This window comes from Canis lupus, chromosome X (assembly GCF_003254725.2).
Source record: "Canis lupus dingo isolate Sandy chromosome X, ASM325472v2, whole genome shotgun sequence".
In the NCBI taxonomy this organism is placed as follows: Eukaryota; Metazoa; Chordata; class Mammalia; order Carnivora; family Canidae; genus Canis; species Canis lupus.
This window is the reverse complement of record NC_064281.1, coordinates 16,186,437-16,193,895: the sequence shown is the minus strand read 5'-3', so window position 1 is coordinate 16,193,895 and position 7,459 is coordinate 16,186,437. Positions and strand designations below refer to the sequence as shown.

General features: G+C 44.0%; 1 long non-coding RNA gene across 1 annotated transcript; it reads right to left on the bottom strand.

Annotated features, from left to right (window-relative positions):
• Positions 1–3,224: 3,224 nt before the first annotated feature.
• LOC125754630 (uncharacterized) lies at positions 3,225–7,083 on the bottom strand. Its single transcript, XR_007409357.1, has 3 exons — positions 6,881–7,083; positions 5,272–5,385; positions 3,225–3,333 (listed from the first exon to the last, which is right to left on the bottom strand). It is a non-coding gene; the product is annotated as an uncharacterized LOC125754630 (long non-coding RNA).
• Positions 7,084–7,459: the final 376 nt, after the last annotated feature.

The window sequence follows — 7,459 nt, the reverse complement described above, 5'->3', positions numbered from 1 at the left end:
TTCAGGACCCAGGTTCCTTTTCCCTTGGGGTTTTGTGCCACATCATGCTCTGCATCCAGCTGGCAGAGATGAAAAAAGCTGCCGGACCATGCCTGGGAGGTTTTTATGGGTGGGACCTGAAAGTGGTACATCACCTCCACTCGTGTCCATTGCCAGAACTCAGATATATGGCACACCCAACAGCAAAGGAGGCTGGGAAATGTAGTGCCCATTCTGCTGGGAAGAAGGGGTCTGCTGAGGAGCTGGCTTCTGCCCTGGCACTTGAGCTAGTTTAGGCCCATGAACATGTATTATACAGTATTTGGTGGCTCAGAGAACATTGGGAGGATCAGCTTGGAGGCTATATGTCCAGGAACAACACCCAAATCATACTACTGGATTGCTCTGGTAAAGATCTTGCTATATTGCTGCTGCCATCACGGCGGGGTACAGTCATCCGGGGCTCATACCATGGCTATGCTGGATGGGATGCTATGGCCTTCACGGCTCAATGCCTTTCCATCGTCCTCTGCCACCCTCACCTGAACAATAATTTTGTGTAATACCTTTCTCACCCTGCTGTCTCCTGAATCAGAGTCTCATGTGGGTGCATCTGATTGGCAGAGTTTAGGACAAACACCTGTGCCCGAGTGACAAGGGCAGCTGAGAAAGCAATGTGGGGCATGGGAACCTAACGTGAGAATTCCCCAAATACAGGAGACTCGTTTAATAAAAGATGCCCGAAAGAACATATGTCCACCACTGTCTTAGTTTGGGTTCCCTTAAAAGCTCTTAAAGAGAGAGAGAGAGAGAGAGAGAGAGAGAGAGAGAGAGAGAGAGATTATTTGTAAAACACTAGCTACGTCCTTCCTATTCCAAGAATGGGGGGCTTCCCAGATAGACCCACTTTGATGTTTTTTATCTCACTTGACTCTAATAAAATGGCATTCTTACATTCTCTGTTATCACAGGCAACATCTTCCCTTATTAGCTCATTCATTGGTTTTCTTACCAGTACTCTTGCTCCACATTTGGAAAATTCCAGTGTAGGGGCTAAACCATCCAGTCAAGCCTTTATATTTTTCAAGGCTCTCACAAAATGCCTTCCATTAAACAGTGTTCACCAAAAACTACACCGTTATCAAGATCCCTTGAGGAAAAGGATAATAGATATCCTAAGGGAAATGGCAGCCACTCTCTTACCTCCCTTTGTGACAGTTCACAATGACACCAGGAGCAAGTATACTCAGCAAGAGCCACTGCAAGGATGACCTCAGCAGCCTTGCAGTGCTTCAGGGGAAATTTCGTATCTAGTCGATGCCTTGCGAGAGAAGTGTAATTGGGATGACTGATTTGCAGGATGTAAATGAAAAGTAATAGAGTTTGGATTATACGCACTCCTTTCAGGATACAAGTCCTCATTAAAAAAACCTGAGATCCTCATCTCCCACTTCACCCCAGCACCCTTACTCCAGGAGACTGGGGTCACCTGTCACACAGTGTCGTTCACAGTGGCCTTTGCTGGTCTCAATGGCAGTACCAACACTCTGTTCCTTGCTGCCAGAAGCAAATTCTGTGCCCTCTCTACACACCTCCTACCAGAGCCAGATGTTTATAACTCAGTGTTCAAGCTCGGTTGGTCACCTGACCTTGGCTTTTGCCTTCATGGAAGTCATGTGAAGCCCCTTAGCTGGAGACTAAAAAATTGTTTTAGAATTAAACTTCTTCCCAATTTGTTCCTCACCATCTTGATCCCTTTGACAATTCTATGATGCCACGCAGGTTTCAAAGAGCTTCTTATAAATCATTTCACTTGTTCCTATCATCTGTAAGCAGGTAAGATAGATTTTCCTTGTGAGGAAACTGAGATACTGAAGGGTCCAATAGTATAGCCAGGCACTCACAGATAGAACACCGTAGAGAAGGGAGTCAGGCCCAGAACTCCCATGACCTACCTGACTCAGTGCTCTGACACTTATTCCCCTGCTTCTCAGCCATAATCTTCATAAGGAACCACCCCAGTGCCTCCTCATTGCTGTTTATCTGCACTTTCTAGGGCCTGCTGTCTTTGAGACTGGTGTCTCCTTGGTTCTACCTGTTTCATCTCTGGTCACCATGTACAATTTGACTACCATGTACACTGAGCCCCACAGCAGTATGCTGTTCAATAACATCTCCTCTACAGGCTTCTTTTCCTTCACTGCCCCTCTTAGTACTTCCCTACCAGCGCTTCCTGGGATCACCTCCCACACAAACTAATTGTACTCAAATCCTTGTCTCAAGGTCAGTTTCTGAGGGAATCCAAACTAAGGTAACATGTATGTATTGCCCCTCATACCAACTTGACTTCCACATTGGGACTGCTAGCCTTGGGTATAAAGAAGCAGGCCTATCCAAAACATTCCCTTGGGTGTACCTGGGTGGCACAATTGGTTAAGGGGTTAAGCATCTGACTCTTGGCTTCGGCTCAGGTCGTGATCTCAGGGTCATGAGATGGAGCCCAGCGTCAGGCTCTGTGCTCAGTGGGGTCTGCTTAAGACTCTCTCTGCCCCTCCCCACTGCTCGCTTGCTCTCTCTCTCTCTCTCTCTGTGTCTCAAATAAATAAATCTTTAAAAAAAGAAAAGAGAAAAAACATTCCCTAAGCCTCAAACTGCTTCCACCTTGACTACCAAGTTCCTAGTTAACCCTAAGTCCAACCATTTCCATGGCTTTCCCATGTCCGGGATACAGATGTTCTAAACACATCTCCTGTCCCTATAGCCTCAGCCAATTGTGCCTCACACTTCCATCACCAATACCATAGCCCAATAAATTATTTTGAGTTTGACTGATAGATGGACATTGTGGCCTAGGTAGATGAGGGTATATTCTAGACAGAGGGAACATCATAAACAGAAGGCAGAGATGCCCATGTGAAAGCAGGGCTAGCAAGGGGGTCTATATGTTTGGAGGGTTCCCTATGTCTAAGAAGAAGAGAGGGCAGGGGACAACAAAAGGAAGAGCAGAAATTATGTATAGAAGGACTGAGCTTGGGGCGCCTGCATGGCTCGGTCAATTAAGCACTGGACTCTTGATTTTGGCTCAGATCATGATCTCAGAGTCAGAAGACAGAGCTCCTTGGCAGGCTCTGCACTCAGTGGGGGGCCTGCTTGAGCTTCTCTCCCTCTGCTCCTCTTCCCCACTCTCTCTCTCTCTCTCCCCCAAATAAATAAATCTTAAAAAAAAAAAAAAGGACTGAGCCTACCCTGGGAAGAAGTTGAAATTCTATCCGAAGTCAGCCAGCCAGCTCTAAAAGATTTCAAGCAGGAAAATGCCAAGTTTAGGTTCATCTAAGAAAAATTACTCTGAAGGCTCTGTGGAGAGTAGATTGGAGTAAAATCTTAAGTACCGAATGTGAAAGCACAATGTAAACTGCGGAGATGATTAGCAAGTGAAATATTTTTGAGTCCTGAGGTAAATTCCCCTAGAAGTACTCATTTACACAACTGAATGCCCTCCTCTATTCCCTCCTCCAGCCCAGTCTGGAACCCCTGATGGCAGGAGGCAGCACTGGATTTATTCCATGAACATTTATTCAGCACCTGCTGGCTGCATTCCAGGCACAGGGATTGTGTTGGGGATGAAGAATACATGGCCCCTTCCCTAGTAGAACTCACTGTGAAGCTTCCAGAACTTGCGACCCCTTGAACCACCCACATGTCCCATTATAGGCCTAACTGCAGGATTTTGTAGAGGCCATTTCAAGGCTCTGATTACGCACCCACTGATGGAAACTGTTGTGAAACCAAGAGGGTGCAGAAGATGTGGGTAGTGCCAGATGGGGAGAATGTACGGGACTACAGCAAATGAGAAGAGAAACAGGAAGTGGCAATGCTGAATGTAGGCATACTGCGCACCCACAAGCACTCTCCATACCTTATCTCATTTGATTCGCACAACCACCCTGACAATCAGGTACTGTTAGCCCAGGTATGGAGAACACATCTGGAAAGTGGCAGAGCTGGGATTTGAACCCAGAGTAGCTACCATCAAAGCACATGCCTGTAACCACTCTGGCTAATATGGGATTCAAGCAGGCTTCTGCATCTACCTGGGAAAGGACCAGATGGGAGTGTACAAAGAAAGAGGGCTGATTGGAAAAGCTGAGGCAGGAGGGGTCCTGAGGCAGTTAACTGCAAGGAAGAAGCATGGTGTGGGGATTGGGATTGATTGCCATGGACTACCTTGTGCGTAACAACAACATACTCAAGTGTGAATTACCCAATTGTTATCCTGCAAAATATCACACAACACTGGTGCCTATTAGTTCTTACTAAAATCATTATGATTCCTTCAATTTTTCCAGATTATTCTATATTATTAATTCTCTATATCCTAATAAGTTGTTGAAAAACGACATAGACAACTAATTTTTGCATGGTTTTATGTTAACAATACTTGAGAATTTTATCATTTAAGATAAAATGTTTACTGTACTTTTGTGTTTCTTTTTTTCTTCTAAAATAAAAACATAATGCAGCTGAACTTAAATGAGATATATTTAAAAATTCAGTGACAGTTTTACCAACAGCATGAATAATAACTAAATGATGCATTGCCTTGAATGAAACAAGAGCATCTGCTAACTTTAATAATACAAAAAAAGTTATTTTTTCCATGGATGATACTAATTCTATAAATATAACACAATGGTTTTGCATTGTAATATTCTGTGTAATAGCTACTTTATAGCTAATATTAATTCTCTAAATATGACTCAACACACAGAAGCTTTGAGTTTCAATATTCTTGGTAATAGTTGGTTTATGTCAGAGAGAATAAAGGTTATTATTTGATATAATCTCTGCATTATCTTTTTACATACTATTTTTGATTAAATGTTCCCTTCCAATATCAGAACTGACCTTTTACAGAAATCTCTACACCAGAGCAGAAATTTGATCTCATAAGGCAAAGGGATATTAAATAACAGAGCTTGTCAGGGATGTACTACTGCATCCAGGTCTAGCATTTTGCTGCTTGTGGATGTTCCTGCCTTCCTAAAGTTATAATTAATGTTCAGATGTGAACTCACTGGGGCCACTGATAGGAAATACAAGTCAGTGAGGTCAATGAAAAGCTAGACATATCCTCTTGGCACACTACACATAGTGTCCAAACATAAAAATAAAATATCAACAAGAGAGAGCTTCAAACCTAATCATTGGCTATACATTCTTAATTCCCCCTCCTATCCTCGCTCTAAAATGGGTTTGCTTTTTTAAAAATCTAGAAATGGAGAATTGACTTACACTGGGTGCTGTCTCTGTGCATTTTTCTCTTCCATCAGTCTCCACAGACCTTCATTTCTGGCATGTTTCCCCAGGCTTTAGAATGTTGACATGGCTCATTTCATTTTTCTTACTCTAAGGGGGGGGGAGGTAGAGAGGTAGACTGACTAATTTTAGAAGGGATAAAAATGTTGTGCAAAATGTAGAAAATGAGAATATTTATAACTTTTCTAACAGAAAAAAATCTGAAAAACCAAATTTAGATCTTGTGTTGTAAAGATTTTTAGTTAAAAAGCAAGAATATTTTTCATAACCTCCAGAGTGACAAAGAGGGAAGGAAAGTCTTGATAAAAGATTCATTTTTTTAAGATGGAAGATAGTATTGGAAAGAAAAAACTATACATTCTGTAGTAAATATAAACTGAGAAGAGTTGACGACATCATCCTTGTGGGTTTCCCTCACCACTGACTCATCATGTGAATAGTCAATTTCTGCCATGCTTGTCTTTCCATCTTTATCATGAGAATTAAGTCCTGGGTTGGCCATCTATGTAATGGTAACATTTTGATTCTTCAAACGAGCCCAGTCATCTTTGAACCCTCAAATGACTAAAGGCAGAAGGTCAGTTAAATCTTGCTCTGAATTGCAAATAAAGTATTATTTTCCCCTAAATAATCCCCCACAAAAATCCATCTTATATTTTATAGTGCTTTCCATAACCTGGTAACTGATGACTAATGTTCTTAAATTGGAGACATATCCAGATAAATTTACAAGTTACTAAGCATTTTTGAGCTGCTAATAGGCTCAGTGCTCTCAAGAGTGATGTGGAATCTTGCTCCCTGAAGTGGGTCCACTGACTCGAGGTATCAGCATCCACCAGGTGCTTGTTAGGAATGCAGAGTCAGGCCCCTCCCAGACCTACTGAATTGGAACCTGAATTTTAAGATTCCCAGGAATTCCCATGCGCATTAAAGTCTCAGAAGCACTGAGGCCCCTGGGTGGCTCACTGGGTTAAGTGCCTGACTCTTGGTTTTGGCTCAGGTCATGATCTCATGGGTTGTGGGATCAAGCCCCGGGTTGGGCTGCTTACTCAGTGTGGAGTCTGCTTGAAAGACTCTCTCTCTTTCCCTCTCTCCCTTCCCCTCCCCCTGGCTTGTGCATTCTCTCTCTGTCTCTCTCTAAAAAAAAATAAATCTTTAAAAGACATAAAGTCTGAGAAGGACTGATATAAAAGGCTGAAGAAAAATAGTTCCCACCTGGGCACCAGTGATGGGGCCTTTGTGGAGAGAATTCAGTGGGCTCAGAGAAAGACCCCCAAAATACGGCCATTTGCAGGTAGATATCTCAAATATGGGTCATAACATTTCACTGCACAATCAGGGATAAGTTTTAAGAAAAGACAGCTCCTGGGAAAGGGGGGCACTGAACTAAGTTCATACACAAACCTGCCTGATCTGACTCCATACTCAGGTTTTTCCCCCTACCCTCCTACAGGGGAAGAAGCACCCAAGCTGGGCAAATAGGGATGAACTGAAGTGCCTGAGCATTAGGTACCAGGGGTTGGGCCCCAGGTGGCTACATCATGTACCGGCCAACTCACACCCCAATCCCTTTTGAATTACATACCCCAAAGAACAGCGACGTAGCATGGGAAAAGTAAAATACTACTTCCCGGAGCCAGGATTTCTCTGGCGGAATCCTGAATCTGTCTCCTAACCCATACCCTCATCCTCAGCAGGACTGAGCACGCTTGCTGAGAGGACAGGCTCTGGGTTCAAGTGGCAGCTCCATCACTTACTGTGCGGCCTTAGACAAGTGATTTAATTGCTCAAAGCCTCACTTTCCACATCTGTAAGCCCAGGCCTAATAACAGCTCCTATCTCGTGGAGCGATTGTGAGGTTACTAGGTCAATATACGTAAAGCGTTGCCGGCAATGCCCGGCAAATCGGAAGGAGCCAGGAAGTGCCGGACACTCGTGCCAGCCTCATTACTCCAGTCGCTGGTAGTTTTACTGGAGGTCTGCTTTTGAGTTGCCATTAATTAGCGCTGCCCGGGGAGGGCTGTTCGGCCACTTCCACATGCACACCAACCCCAACTGGTTCTCATCCAGTCGGTGATCCCCCATCTCCTCAGGAAATGGGATTTTGGAAAGCCGGTGGCAGCGGGGACCCAAGCCGGGGGCAGAGCCTCGGCGGGAGCTCGGC